This window comes from Callorhinchus milii, unplaced genomic scaffold, assembly GCF_018977255.1.
Source record: "Callorhinchus milii isolate IMCB2004 unplaced genomic scaffold, IMCB_Cmil_1.0 Scaffold3, whole genome shotgun sequence".
NCBI classification, from domain to species: Eukaryota; Metazoa; Chordata; class Chondrichthyes; order Chimaeriformes; family Callorhinchidae; genus Callorhinchus; species Callorhinchus milii.
In genome coordinates this window covers 48168176-48183943 of record NW_024704744.1, presented here as the reverse complement: position 1 = coordinate 48183943, position 15768 = coordinate 48168176, and the positions used below count along the sequence as shown (strand labels likewise).

Sequence of the window (15768 nt, the reverse complement as noted above, 5' to 3'; positions counted from 1 at the left end):
AGAGCAATCTCCCACAAACAGCCATGAGGTGAATAACCAATTTACACGGAGGATTGTTTGGCAGAACACTGGGAGCAATATACCTCTTATTTCAAAGAGTGTCGTGGGATAATGGGAAAAGATTTTGCACAAGCTGCGATGTGTTTCCCTTTCGCGCTGCGAATGATTTATAAAATGATTGTCTAATAAATATCGTTTGGGTTACTTGATGCTGTTTAATTGATCTTCCCCTCTAACCACAAACAATCTTACAGCAGCAGGGCTGGGAGGAGATTTTAAAATATGATCAGAGTTTTGAATGTGCACTATATGAGAATGCAATCTAAATGGCCCCTACACCTTCTGATGTAAATATGCACAGAAGTGCAGCTGCATTCCAGGAAGCATAGATTTGCTTTTTTGTGATTTGGTTACAGCTTATGAATGATTGTTGCGCTGGCCTTGCTGAATATACATATATGTCAGAGTCCTGTAGCTCAGTGGTTAAAGCACTCGCCCCGTAAGCGAGAGACCTGAGTTCGATTCCCGGTAGGACGAAACCTTGGGCAAGTTTCCTTATCCCACACACCTGATAATACTCCCTCAAGAAAAAAAACAATAACAATTTGGTCACTCAATCCACGACTGTTTGTGAAACACCGCTGTACGCAATTGTCTGCCGCATTTCGCCCACAATTATTGTCATTTCACTTTACAGTATATTCTGTGAAGTGCTTTGAGACGTCTCGAAGACTTAAAAAGCGCTATATCAAATGCAAGGATTATAAACAATACAATCTGTACTTATACAGTGATTTTTACATCAGGAGGACAGCTCAAAATGCTTGACAGCTCAGCCTGAGCACCGACATTCATGGTGGGAGCTGAACGGGTTGAAGAGAGTAAAGATGACCGAAAGTCAAACAGATACGTTTTGAGGCATACATTGAAAGAGGGGAGGGAGCAAGTTGGAAGGACCTACAAATGGAGTTTCAGGGAATGGGTGCAAGGGGCTCAAAGCCTGACCATTAAAATTCCACCTGGATCTATATTTATTATTAATGTAGCATTTTGCAAAGTCTAGAACTTGGCAAACTCTTAAACTCATCCTTAATTTTGAAGCCAGTTTGGATGAAGAAGGCACAACCTTTTGATGTCATCCTTCCAGGACCCCCACCCTACTGTCCTCCCATCACAGCATCAATTTTTTTTTAAAAATGAGTTCAGTGTCCTGGCCTCAACCACCCTTCTTGTCAATCTGTTCCAGTCATTAATTATGTTTCAGGTAATGAAAACTTTTCTGGTAACTGTCCTGAAATTGCCCTTTGCCCTTTGCCACTCCAACTCTATGTCCCCTTATTCTCCTGTCTTGGTGCATCCTAAAGTATTGATCTGAGTTTACCTTTTTTAACCCCACCCTTGTCTAATATTGAGTTTTTGTACCATATTGTGAGCAATATTGGTATTTAAAACAGGGGCAATGTTTCCATTTCACAATTCATTTTACTCAAGAAAACCATTGTGAAACACTACAAACTTCATCCAGAGAGTGATTCAAGCAGAACATAGCGAGAAAGTGTACTAGGAAAGTTTGATCTACCCTGTGCTATAAAGGCCATTGTGCTAGGCTTTGGTTGTTAACCATTTAGCAATTTGCTGCAATTTTCTGGAAGGCATTCATTGTGGGAAGTTTGCTGAACTTTTGTTCATCTCCTGCTAAACAAAGTTTTGCAATCGTATAGAATAAAAAGGGTGGCGTAAAAACTGACAAGTGATGAATCTAAGAGAATTTGGAGCCACCAGTTCCTTTACTGAAATCCATCAGTTTACTGTGGACCACTCCATGCTGCATTTAAGATAAAGGGGACAGTTTACATTATGGAGGCTAATGTTCTTATTGATTACTAAACATCTTTGTGCCATCTATTCCACGCTAATAAGAGCTCATTTACAGTTGGCTCTTGATAAAGTGGAATTCATGCATAAACAACACAGAAAATGGTAAACACCATAAAAATATTAGTGGGTCCAATTTGTCAGATTGAATTGATAACCAAATTCATAAAATAGAATTTGTAATAAGAAATATTCTAATTAGTTATGATTTCTTAACAGGTTTCTTATCAGATTTTGAAAACAGAAACTGGTGAAACACGTTCAATATTATAGAAATTTGCAACATGTTTCCTATTTAGAAATCTGTTAAGAAATATTGCAAATTAAACTGTTTTATTCTGGAATACCCATGCTGGTTTGTGCAGAGTAGAATTAAATGAAAGGCTGCTAGATGAATACTACTTTGTTTTACACACTTGCATCATGTTGAGTTATTACTCAGCTGTACCAAAATGCTGCATTTGTTCTTATTCATTCATTTTAAGCTTCGACTTCTCAACGTAAATATTTGAAATGATTTACGTACATTGTGTCATAATAACCAAATATGAGCTTTTAAATCCTACAAGCTGCTTTAGTGCTCTCTAATGCTGATCTATCTTCCATCGCTATTGCGATTCAGGGGGAGAGGGTGGGGGGGGGGGGCTTGTACTCAGTTCTAGATAGTTCCAGCCTATTATCTACCATTACAAAAAGCCAGGGAGCATACAGTGTACAGTACTTGCATCCAACAGTAGACCCTACTGTTACTGTTGTTAACTCTGAGACGCTATCCTGAGTGAAGGGTGCTAAATGTATAATAATAATCCTTGCATTTGATATAGCGCCTTGTTATTTTTTGAGACGTCTCAATGCGGTAGCCAGTTGTGTACAGCACATTGTTGTTGTTACTCCTGCACTAGATTAGAAATAATTATTTTCACCTTGAACATTTTTTGAATTACGTCTTTGGAAGTTGGAGTAAAAGTTTCAATAACTGCTTTTGAGAATCAGCCCACAGATTGTAAATTTGATTTCATAGGGTAACAACATATAAATTTAGTCAATAAAAATATAGCAATTTTTAGAAAGTTTATTTTTAGATGATACCTTGTTAAATGATAGAGCAAACTTTGAGATGATAAAAATTGCTGTTTAAGATGAAGTCTAACCATGCAATTCAATACTCTCTAGACCCTAGGCACACCAATTTCCTTTCACCACTAGACAGTACTGTCCTTTGGATGAGATGTTAAACTGAGATTCCATCTGCCTATTCAGGTGGATGTTGCAAGATCCTATGGTACTATTTGAAAAAAAGAAGGGAGTTTCTTCTTCTTGGTGTCTTGACCAACAATTCCGCAGAAAAGATTCACTTCATGGCTATTTGTGGGACATTATTGTGCACAAATTGTTTGCTGTGTTCACCTACAAAATACATTTTCACTATACTTTACAATATTTTCTGCAAAGCTTTTTGAGACATCCTCCTGACGTACAAGGCACCATATCAAATGTAAAGATTACCATTATTTACCTTACTATCAATGACCCCTTCAATACATTGACTGAATATACAAAGTTATATATTGAATATCATAGAAATACACCTTATGTCTCCTCCATTCACTCGTTTGACTTGTTTAAGAATAAAATAACCCCTTACATCATATTACTTTATTAGAGCTATTAACCACACTCAAGCTATTAACTACCTCAACTCCATGACAACTAGTGTTTTCCTTCTCTAAGTTGATGTTGCAAGGACAGAGTGTGGAAAAAGTTAACTTGGATGTTTGGCCTGTGCATGTTTTGAATTTGATCACAGAATTAAATGCAACACAGTCTCTAAGTTACATGATTAAAGATACATTTTTGATTAAATGGGGTGGGGAGGAACATTTAAAATTGTGATTAAGTGGTACAGCATACAATTCAATTAAAGTATCATCACTAACACTGTGCAGCTCATCAACTAAAATTCTTTAACATCTTCAACTGAAAACAAAATCAAATTTTGCCTAAGCAAGCAATGCGATCTTGAGGGACGATCACACAAATATGTCAAGTGTATTTAGTTCCTCAAGCCACTGGAAAATGCACTTGGGATACATACATATGTAGTGTAATGAATGTTTGTTCCAACATGATTCACAGCGCAATGAATTCGTATTCGCAGCACAGTGTCCTGGAGAGTCATAGCACTTCATCCTGGTGCTGGGTCGTATATCGTAAAATAACCAGAGAAGGTCATCATTTGCCCTCTAAGCTAGGTGGCCTGAGGAGACTGCAGAATGAAAGGGAATGCATATATATGTGGGTTGATTTTAATGTGTTTGTTCATGAATTTTCTTCATTCTGAAATGCAGAAATTCCCAAAGCCAACTCATAACTGCAACTCAATGTATTTTTACATCAGGGTTCCCCATAGTCAGAGTGATGTGCGTGACATACTTTCAGGCCCCACTTAAAATATAAGGGTAGATTCATCCCTATATTCTGAAAGATTAGCTTGTGGATAGATGATTCAGTGTTGATCAAAGAAACTATACAACGACTTAAAAGAGCATCCATCAACCGACAGATGCAATGTGACATAGATTCTGACTTAAAACTGGCTAATCCCCCACTGGTATCCAAAATTAACCTTAAATGTAGCAGGTTAATGGTGTTGTGACCTTTACATGGATAAGAGGGATGGTACCTCTTGTAATGACTGGGCCACAATTTTTCCTCTTGAAATTATAATGGGTGCAATGCTGCAGACTTGCATACCTGATATCTCTTGGAGGCTTGGGTGCCTTTTAGTAAAGTTTGCTGAAAAGTTATATGTATTGCATCTTCAGAGTTTTAATGAATGGAAAGGTAAAAGTTACGCAATTACACATTGGAGTCTTATAGAATATTTACAATCTGTGCCTTGGACCTGCTAACTCCAAACAAAGGACAGGTGGACTAGCCTTTGTAGGTAGGTGATCCTAATGTAGAATATAGGTAGATTTTTTTTTGAAAATATATATTTGTTTATAAATATAATATTTGGTACAACAGAAATCCAAAACAAACACAACACCTTCTGTGTTTATTTTTCCCTTTCTCCCGATACAAAAAAATTCAATTGTTTACGGTATATTCCTTCACGACACATAGGTTGTGCGCATGTTTTTTGGGACACTCCTTTAAAACAATCGGGAGTCGCCCCTATGTATATCACATCCATGTGCGCGCCCGCACACACCCTGATAAAGCGCACTTGCCGCTTTCAGAAGGCACCCCGTTGTGCACCTTACACGCACATATTTACCGTACATACATTTTCGGGACTCTCTTTGGTTACTTCTTAAGCGTCCTTCTGTACCCTTAAGTTTATTTCAGTCAGTTTTGGGTGCACCCAGAGTGGTTTGTGCCGGAGCGGCTTCTATCGGGGTCAGGTCCCATCTGGCCTTTGCCACAGTTCAGCCAAACTTCAGCTTGTCCCTCAGTATATAATCCCTGATCTTAGCATGCGCGAGCCTGAGACAAGCACTCAATGTCCCCTCATTCTGCCAGAAGAACACCTGGTTTCGGGAGCCTCCGGACATGCTCAATGTGGGTTTCGCTGTGAGTGCCCGGAAGGGGTGAAACAGCACCGAGTGCCATGACAACGAATCCCCAGGGACGAACCGTGAGAGAATCCATTCCATCTTTTTCCAAATCGCCTTTGCCAAACAACATTCAAGGAAGAGGTGGTCCACGGGCTCCTGGCCTCTGCAACCGGCCTGAGGGCAACATGCTGGCTGGCCCAGATCTCAACCATGCATGAAAGCTCTCAGAGGGATGGTCCCTTTTATTGCTAGCCAGGATAGGTAAGTGAGCCGAATGTAGAATGGAATCCTAATGTAAAGAAGATAAGTTTAACATTAACACACATGATCTGTGTGTAGATGTGCATGATTCATTGTTCTGGAGGATTCAGAGACACCTTCTTCCACTTGTACAAGATTTTACTAAATATGCTCATCAGCAATACTTCTTCTCTTGCACCCTTTTTCTTAACCTGATTAAAGTTCTTTGTCAATGCATAATTAAAGAGCCGATTAAAGTGAAGTGCTGCACTTTCTTGTTTTCAAGCCTTTTCTAGATAAGAGTTGTTAGGTAAATATTTATTACTGTATGGTCAAATCTATTTTTTAATGCCAGGCCAATTGTAATGTTCCCTTCTTATTACTTGTGTTTGTTTTTCAAAATAATACATTACCAATTTTTATCCTTCAATTTTCACCCTCCTCATCTCTCCTGAAGGTTTATGACTCTTTTTTTCTTTGTCACTTTGATGACTGTTCCACTGGTCACTACCCACTTACTGGAACTTCACCCAAGTGGCCATTCTTTGTGTGTGAGCCAAGACAATGAATGTGACAGCAGGTTATTTGTTCGGTGTGGGGGGGGGGGGGGGAGAGGAGAAGGGTGAGTGGGTAAAGAGATTGGTTGGTCATTATTAGAAGTTACCGGATTGGTATCAGGGAGTAAACTATGACATTTCATGATTATCACATTAGCTCTGTTATGAAACAACGCATATTTCACACATACCCTCCACAAAAACCATATTTGTATTTTTTTAACTAAGCCAGGCTCCCTAAAGCCATTTGTAGCCCCAAAACTATTTCTCAAGTTGAAATCTGTCAAATAGAGAAATCAGACTTGTAAACTTCTATGGTCTAACATTTCACCTAATCTTACTCGTTAAAATTTTAAGATCACCCAGAATTGTGAAAAATTCTTAAATTCAGCCTCAAATTTGGAAGTCAGTTAAGTTTACCATAGTTTTTTTTAAATGAATCAACTTTCAAATTATGACTGAATATGAGAACTTAAGACAAAATGGTCTTACAGGCTAAGACTAGCCAGTTTTTAGGCCTTGCCTCCTTCAAGGCACGTTTCAAGACCATCCACTTCGACCGCACCTTCAACCATCCTCCTACCCTCCCTGCCCTCCACCCTCCCTGATCCCAACACTCACCTCCCACCCCGCGCTCGTATCCAAGTCCCTGAATGACCAGAGCCTTGGGACTTCCTCCCAACATGGAATGCGCTTTACAAATGTAATATTGTATTGCATTATTGACCCTGTGTTGCAACTTTCCACACAGCCATCAGGTGAGTTCTTCCTTTTTCACTTTTGTAACTTTCTGACCCCCATTGTCCAGACAGCACATTGCAGGAAAGTTACATCTATGGGAGTGTTGAGCTACAAGATAAAAATGTGAGTCACTGAGCCAACCAGAAGTGTTAAAATGATTAATACCATTATTATTTTCAACGACACTTTTAAAAATGAAAATATCAAGGTGCTTGGTTTATTTTTATTGAGTTCTGACTAGCAGAAGATGAGAGCAGTGATAGCATTACGAATAACATGGATGGATACTCTCAACCTAGTAAGTGATTTCAATAAGATTTTCATTTGAGTGAAATAATGTTGGTTCTTGTCATACATGTGTCATAATTTCAAGCGATGCTTCACAGATTTGGGCATTGTTCTGCTTGTACAGTTTTTAGTTAGCTCTTCAGTTAGCTGAATTCAAAAGTAGTCACTTCAGGAGAAGTATTTAGTGATTTCTTTGAGGATGAGAAGCAACTGCAATTTGTTATGTGAAGCAAACCGTTGTGACATCCACTTGTGAGCAAATGAGAACAGCTGTGTCAAACCTATTTTGAGGAAGGTTGTACCCATTTAATTAACCAATGCAACTATTATACACAGAAATGCTACATGATATCTGAATGCTGGATGAATATTTGAAGAGGGGTAAGTTGCCGGAATTTGAAGAAAAGGAAGTTAAGACATCTGGCAGCCATCAAGTCCTGTATGAGAGCTAACTTTCTACAGTCGAACATCAGCAAGACTGAGGCTCTATTGATTGGCTCCCGTCAGCACCTCCACGCCTTAGCCATTGACAGCATCACCATCCAAGGATTCTCCTACCCTCCCCACTCTCCACGCTCCCCGATCCTGACCCCCAGCTTGGGTTCAAATTCCTGACTGTCCAGCACCTTGGGTCATCCTACCGACGTGAAAGGCACTATACAAATGTAATTTTGTTGTTGTTGTTAAACTGAATGGATTGCTATTTCAAAGAACAAGAACAGACACAGTGGGCTGAATGATCTTCCTCTGTGCTGTAAAGCTCTATGGTTCTATGATGACAGTGACTAAAGGTTCAGCTCACTCAGTTGAGTTCAAACTCAACATGCTACAGGACTCCACGTAAGGTACTGTCTTACGCCAGAATATCTAAGACCATGTGTGCCAGAAATCCTATGGCACCTTGCCCAAGTGACAAATCTCTATGTGTGTGCCTGGCATAGTGAGCAAACATAGAAAGATAGACCACTTTCTGCACAGGGGAGGACCATTCAGCCTTTTTTGCCTGTGCCATATTGGCATGTTATACCATTTTGAGGTGCTTCGTAGCTCAGCATGATCTTGTCCTCAGCCAACTTCCACATATGTTCAATTTGCAATAAGGTGATTACTGTATATGCATTGTGAGTGGGAAACCAGGCTGATTTCCATCCATGGAGAGGACACCTGTAAAACCTCTATTGCCTTTCAAATTCTAAATTTTATTATAAAATATGAAATGGAAATCCAAATCTGAATCCAGGAACAGATTGTATTTTGTTAATTGTACATTATTTTAAGGGCTGATTAAAATGTTTGGCCTCAATCACATCAGTGCAAATATCTCTGCAACAGTAGTTTGTATCAAAGGTCAGGTTCTGTGAACCACAAATAATTAATATTGCAGGCAGTCATGCATTTAGGAATAAATGTTACTTTTATAATTATGCTTAAAATGACTGTGAAATGCAGCCCTATGCATCGTATGGTGATACACCTCTCCATCGCTGGTGAATAAGATTTGGAGTTGTACCTTGTTCCTAACTGAATGAATCCCCTTCCACTGGGGTTTTGTCTGGAGAAGAGAACACAGCATTGTCATTTCACATGTAGAAAGAAAATTGCTGTAAAGTTAACAGAACAATAGCCATTTATATCAGAGAAACATTTTTTTTAGAGTGGCTGCCCCTGACTTACACATAACAAGTCTTTTTGTAGCCATTCAAATAGGAAAAGGCATAAAGTAACCCTAAGTAGTTACACAGCTTGTCAATTTCAACCTGCTGGATATTGTGTTTGTCAAACGTATCAAGTACTGACAATGACACATCAAGACATCCAATGCTTGGAGAGATGAGTGTCAGTAGAATTTTTTGACATAACTATAAATCTCAGCCTGAGATTGCCAGCTACATTTTTTAATCATTTGTGAAGTTGAGACAGCGGCATGTATTGATCTGGAGCAACTCAGAACCCAGCTCTCCTGCCAGGTGCACTTGCCTCAAGGGAGGAATGTCATACACACTGAGTTGTTTCAATACAGTATTTTTAGCATTTCCTTCTCTAGTTCATCTGAAGCTAAACCTAGACTATAAAACTCCAAGAATGTAACTTAAGAGAAAATAGAACACAAGTTTCAATGGGTTACAGTGATTCATTCTAAGGGATCTGATTAAAGGCAGGAGCAGGGAATAAATGCAGTGCCTTTGTCAACTGAAACACTTTTATTTTTGCATGATTTGCCAAGATAAAAGAAATGACACACTGGAATATGTGTTTACTTAAATTAGTTTTAATTATATCAATATGGACCACTTTTCTTCCCATAATGAGTGAAATAAATGAAATGTCTCAGATCAGAGAGGCTTATCGGTATGAAAGGAAATGTAATTACAACCTTTTGAAGTCCTTTTCTGTGTTCATGTCATTAAACCCCAGCGTGCATTACAATAAATATGAGTGATTCTAAGGAGTTGCTTTGCTTTACTTAGTCCTGTTCTTCAAATGAACAGATTTTGCTGTAAATTAAAAGATAATAATTGAGATGTGTCCAAGGTGGGTAAAGATTAACTCCTCAAGGTTTGTATTTGCTTTGCACCACCGGAGAGTTAAAGTCAGTGTGTATTCTCCACTACAGTATTAATAATAATTGCATTTGATATAGCAGTAATATAACATTGAGAATATCTCAAAGTGCTTTGTTCTTATAAAGTGTAGTGATTGTGAACACAGCAGCCAATTTACACCCACAAACAGTCAATTTGGAGGATTGTCATTCAAGACACCGGAGAAACTCCTTTCTCTGTTGGTGTCAATCTGGCTCAGTTGGTAGCATTCTTACCTCTGAGTCAGAAGGTTGTGGGTTCAAGTTCCTTGTCAAGACTGACACACCAGTGTTGGGGGAGTGCTCCATTGTCAAAGATGTGTCCTTTGGATGAGATGTTAAACTGAGGTTCCATCTGACTTTTCATGTGAACGTTAATGATCCCATGGCATTACTCAAAAAGAGAAGAGTTTCTCCTGACGTCTTGGCCAACAATCCCCCAAATAAAATTGATCATTCATGATTGTTTGTAGGAAATTGCTGTGCAAAAATTGACTGTATTTATATTTGCCTACAAATACAGTCACTATCATAGAATTATAGAATTATACAGTACAGAAGGAGGCCATTCGACCCATTATGTCTGTGCCAGCTCTTTGAAAAGAGCTATCCAAATCAATCCCACTACCCTCTCTCTCCCCATAGCCCTGCAAACTTGTCCTCCCCAAATAATTATCTATTCTCTCTTAAAAGTTGTTATCATATCAGCTTCCACCACTCTTTCAAGCAATGCATTCCAGATCTGAACAACTCATGTGAAAAAAATTTTCCTCACCTCCCCTCTGTTTCTTTTAACAACTATTTTAAATCAGTGTCCTTGGGTTACCGACCGACTGCCAATGGAAATAGATTTGCCTTATTCATCCTGTCGAATCCCCTCATAATTTTGAAAACTTCTATTAAGTCTCCTCTTAATCTTCTCTTCTCCAAGGAGAATAATCCTAGATTCTCTAGCCTCTCTTGATAATTGAAGTCCCGCATTCCTGGTGCCATCCTGGTAAATCTCCTTTACACCCTCTCCAATATCTTGACATCCTTCGTAAAGTGTGTGCCCAGAATTGAACACAGCACTCTTGCTGAGACCTAACCAGTGTTTTACAAAGGTTCATCATAATTTTCTGACTTTTGCATTCTATGCGCCTATTTATAAAGCCTAGTATCCCACATGCTTTTTTAATACTACGCTCCACAGTACATCCTGTGATCAACTGTAAGACATCCAAGGATTATTGTTTTCTTTTCAACTAGTGCCATGGGATCTCAGCAGGCAGACAGCACCTCTGACAATGCATCACTCCCCCAGCACTGCAATGGTATGTTACCTAGTCTATGAGCTCAAATCCTGAAATGGGCATTAACCCACAACCTTCTGACCTAGTTCTACCAGCTGAACCAGGCCTTCAAAAGATGCTCTCTGTGAGGTTGCTGCTCTGTACTTACAGAAAGCTAAATATAGGAAAGGTTTTATTCCCCCTTCTCATGGATATATTTCTACTTCAGCCTCCTACTTTTAAAGTGTGAGACTGTTGTTCCACCTCACCGCCGCACTCGACATAGTCGATCACGCCATCCTCCTCCACCGCCTGTCCTCCATTATGCTCCTCAGTGGGACTGCACTCGCTTGGTTCGAGTCCTACCTTACAAACCACCAGCATACATTTCTGCAAATGGCTTTTCTTCGTGCTCCCACCCGGTCACCTGCAGGGTACCCCAAGGATCCATCCTTAGTCTCCTTCTCTTCCTCATCTATACGCTCCCTCTCGGTGATGTCATCCGTACACACAGGGTTAACTTCCACATGTACGCGGCTTACAGTCAACTCTACTTTTCCACATCTAGCTGTGACTCCTAGTCCCTCAATGTTCTGTCAGTTTGTCTGTCGGACATCAGGAGCTGGATGAGCACAAATTTCCTATAGTTAAACGTCAACAAGATGGAACCCATACTCTTTGTGTCCTGGGTCCGACCTCCTCAACCTACCTGACCTGTACTTAAAACTCTCTGAACCCGTGCGCAACTTAGTCATCAGGTTCTATCCCCAGTTATCCTTCTTTCCCCACATCCGGTCCCTGACCAGCACTGCTTTCTTCCACCTCCACCACGTTGCCTGTCTCTGACAATACCTCACCCCAAAAGCTGCCGAAACACTTGTTCATGCCTTTGTCACCTCTCGGCTGGACTACTCCAACACCTTCCTCGCTGGTCTCATCTCCTCCACTATTCACAAAATGCAGCTCATTCAAAACTTCGCTGCCCGAATTCTCACCCATACCAAACTTTGTACCCCGATTACTCCAGTCATTGCCAAACTCCACTGGCCACTTGTCACAGAGTGGATTGACTTCAAGATCCTCACTCTAGTGTTTAAATCCATCCATTCCTTGGCATCCCCCTATCTCTCTCACCACCTCTCTCCCCACAGCAGTACCCGCTGCCTCCATTCTACTGGGTCCAGCCTCCTCCGCGTCCCCCGAATCCTCTGCTCCACCATCGATGGCCGTGCCTTCAGCAACTCCGCCCTGAAACTTTGGAACTCCCTGTCTCAACCCCTTCACCTCGCCCACTCCCTCCCTATCTTCAGGTCGCGCCTGATGACCTTCCTTTCCGACCACGGTCACTTTCCCCCTCCCATTGTTAAGCACTCTGAGATGCCGCCCTGCGCGGAGGGCGCTATATAAGTGCAAGGTGTTATTGTTAAATTCTATTGTGGTGTTGTTCCACCTGTACCATTTGTCCTCAGGTAACTCACCCAAGTGACTACAGGACTTGTGTGAGAACTCTAAAAGTGAGTGCGAAGACATTATTGAACAGCAGTTGAGCCTTCACCTAACATCCACATGGGAATCCTTGAATAGCAATCGGAATGAGAAACCTGACTGAATTTCTCCCTCCCTAAAGGAATTGAGGCCAATTGTTGTGCCCCTACATCTGACTGACCTGAGATCTGTTAACGCAGTACAAACCAGTGATTTAACCTGAGATCTTCACAGCCCGTGGGGCTCAGCTGCTCATTGCATAAACTTGCTAAGCCATCGGGGGAACTGTGAGATAGAATGAATAATATGGGATCTTCTTCAATGCAGGAGCTATCTGCTTGTGTGTTACCTTAGAGTCTCTTTAGCAGCTGACCAGCCCATGCATACACAGTCACTCCACTTCATAGTAAATCATGTGAAGCACTGTGTGAAGTCCCCCCAACTGAAAGGCACTTTACCATAGGCAAAGATTATTATTATTATTATGGGAGTATTTTGTGGACAGAGGTGATAGAGGAGATGCAGTTTTGCTACCTCTCTGAAGAAGGCAGAGGTCTGAACACAAGCACTCAAACATATGGGTTTTAGATGGTAGAGCCTCTATAGTCTCTGTCTAGCATCAGTTTTACTTTGCTTTGTGTAAGTACCAACTGGTGTGATATTGGCACCAAAGGGAGCAAAATAAATCTACATACCACTGAGTGTACTGTAAAACTGAAAAGAACTGATGTAAAAATAATAATAATCCTTGCATTTGATACAACACCTTTCATGTCAAGAGATCTCAAAGTGCTTCATGGGTTTTAATGGAAAGTGTAGTGACTGTATATTTTGTGGACAAACAGAATGTAGACATTGATTTGATGGGAAATTAATATCTTAAAAAATAAAGAGCACAACACAGTAAAACATTTCAAACACCATGCACTTGATAAAGTGAAAAATTGAAACTTTCATATGTTCTGAAGAAGTGAAAAAATGCTGTCACAGAATTCAACAGGTCAACTCCATATGTCAAAGAACAGCCTGCAGGTATGTAATTTTCATCCTTGATGTCAACTGTAACTAAATTAAATCAGACTGATGTAATGCATCCTACAATGGATTCTGATACAAGACAAACATTGTTTTTTTTCAAAATCCACTGTGTCTCTCTGATGTCAATTGCAAAACAATTCATTGCTATCACACAGTTTCACATATAATGCACAATGTTTAAAGATTTTTTTTCTACTAATCTGTAAAACTGTTCAATCTTCAAAGCCATATGGGAGTGTGACTTGCACCAGCCTAAACTTGCTGAAAGGCCTGCAGGACAAAAGCAAACATAAACCAAACCATACATTCAAATAAATCCAGCTCTTGCTTCACAACTTCAGCAAACGATGAGGTATATGTTTCAAATAACAGACTCAGGCACAATAAGATTAATTTTCAACTAGCTATTATTAATGTTTGATGAGCAAGGGGGTTGTCATTGATCTTGCTTTATTTTAATTTTCTGCAAAATCTCCTTGTTTCCCCCATGGTTAAAATGTGCCAATTTACTTTATTGCTGAGACTGTAGAATTAAATGCGTTTATTTTCAAATTGCAGAACATTTGTAATTCTGTAAAGTGTATCAGGTCATTAAATCCCTTAAAATTCATATTCAAATCTGCTAAATAATTGCTATATACCTTTCCTGTCAAATAGGGACACCATTATCCTGCATTTATAACATTGCAATAGCTCCATGCAGCCTTCAATCAATGTCACCTTACCATGTTTCGATTTGGTAAAACTATAGTATATTATATGTAGAATAACACATGATGAAATTGTTCATTGAAGAGCAATAAAATAATATAGTTGATAAAGTAACTGCCCATTGTGAATATGAGCCACACAAACCCACAAAGTCCCAGATTTGATCTCCAGCCTTTGTTGAATGAGCGGATCTCTGTCAAGGTAGCAATAGGAGAGACTGCAGTTGGCCTCAGTGCCCCTGGGCTAGAGAGAGGATAAGTACATAGGAATGGATGTCATGTCTGAACCGGGTCAGAGATGGCTGTGATGCTTTGCACATGGTTAAATAGCCTGCTGGCGCTCACTGTCTAAGCTCTCGCATGAATTATGATTACAAGGGCAAGGTACTGAAGGGAATCTGGTGCTTTTGGAGCAAGTGGCAGTCCCTTCAGGAGACTGAGAAAAGGTAACAAAAGGAATAGGCAGTGAGCGAGTCTATTAAACTACCAATCATTACAAATAGCAATCTTTTCATTCCTTTTATAATGAGAAAGCCCATTATAAATAAGTAATGGATAAATGACTTTTTTTTAGCATTCAGCTTGTAATATACTCCACTGAGATTTTCATGGCATCATCAATTGGGAGAGTGAAGGCAGAATGATTACCACTGTCACCCCCACCCCCACTCTCCTCAATGCCAGTGTTTGGAGACCCCTGGAATGTGTGTATTGTGTGCACTGCTGGAGTCTAATCAGCTAAAGCCACATAGCTTGCCAATGAAACTACTGTCTGGCAAGTTTCCCACTACTTATTTTGTTGGAGCCTGCCAACCCAACAGATCTTTGGGTTTTAGGGTTAACAGGAGCTGAGCGGGAAGAGTCCCTGCTCCTCCAAGTCCTCCCGATAAAATAGGCTGACTAGTCTGTCATCAATAGTGCTCCAGATTGTGGAAAACAGTTGAAGCCCGTTTTCAGCAAGTTCTTCTAAGAACCACAGAAAACTAGTTCATAGTTTAATTAAACAATTTTCCCAATTTTCAGGTTATAAAATGTTAAGAAAATAGAGTAAATCTAGACCTTGGAAAGATTTGTCATATATATATATATCATTATATATGTTCAAGAGTAATTTATAAGATTATTATTTAATCTGGAAGTTCCCTTCCTGATGGTTTATAATCTTGTCTAAACATCTCGATAGTTTTTCAGACTCATTATCTGGCTTTATTCAGTTTTAAAGGTGTATGTAACTTCCACGTCTTAACTGATTAGATATAATAATTTGTGATAAAGAAAATCTTTTTTTAATCTAAAATATGGATTTTATGCAACTATGAAAAATTAAGATTCTAATTATCTGGTCATGTTATCTAAACTCCACATCTACATGTTTTGTAAATTGGGTCTATTATCAACATATCTACATATCAAACTCTG

At 39.7% G+C, this 15768-nt stretch overlaps 1 non-coding gene across 1 annotated transcript; it reads left to right on the top strand.

Moving 5' to 3' along the window:
* Window positions 1–465: 465 nt before the first annotated feature.
* On the top strand, window positions 466–537 carry trnat-cgu. The gene has a single exon. It is a non-coding gene; the product is annotated as a tRNA-Thr (tRNA).
* Window positions 538–15768: the final 15231 nt, after the last annotated feature.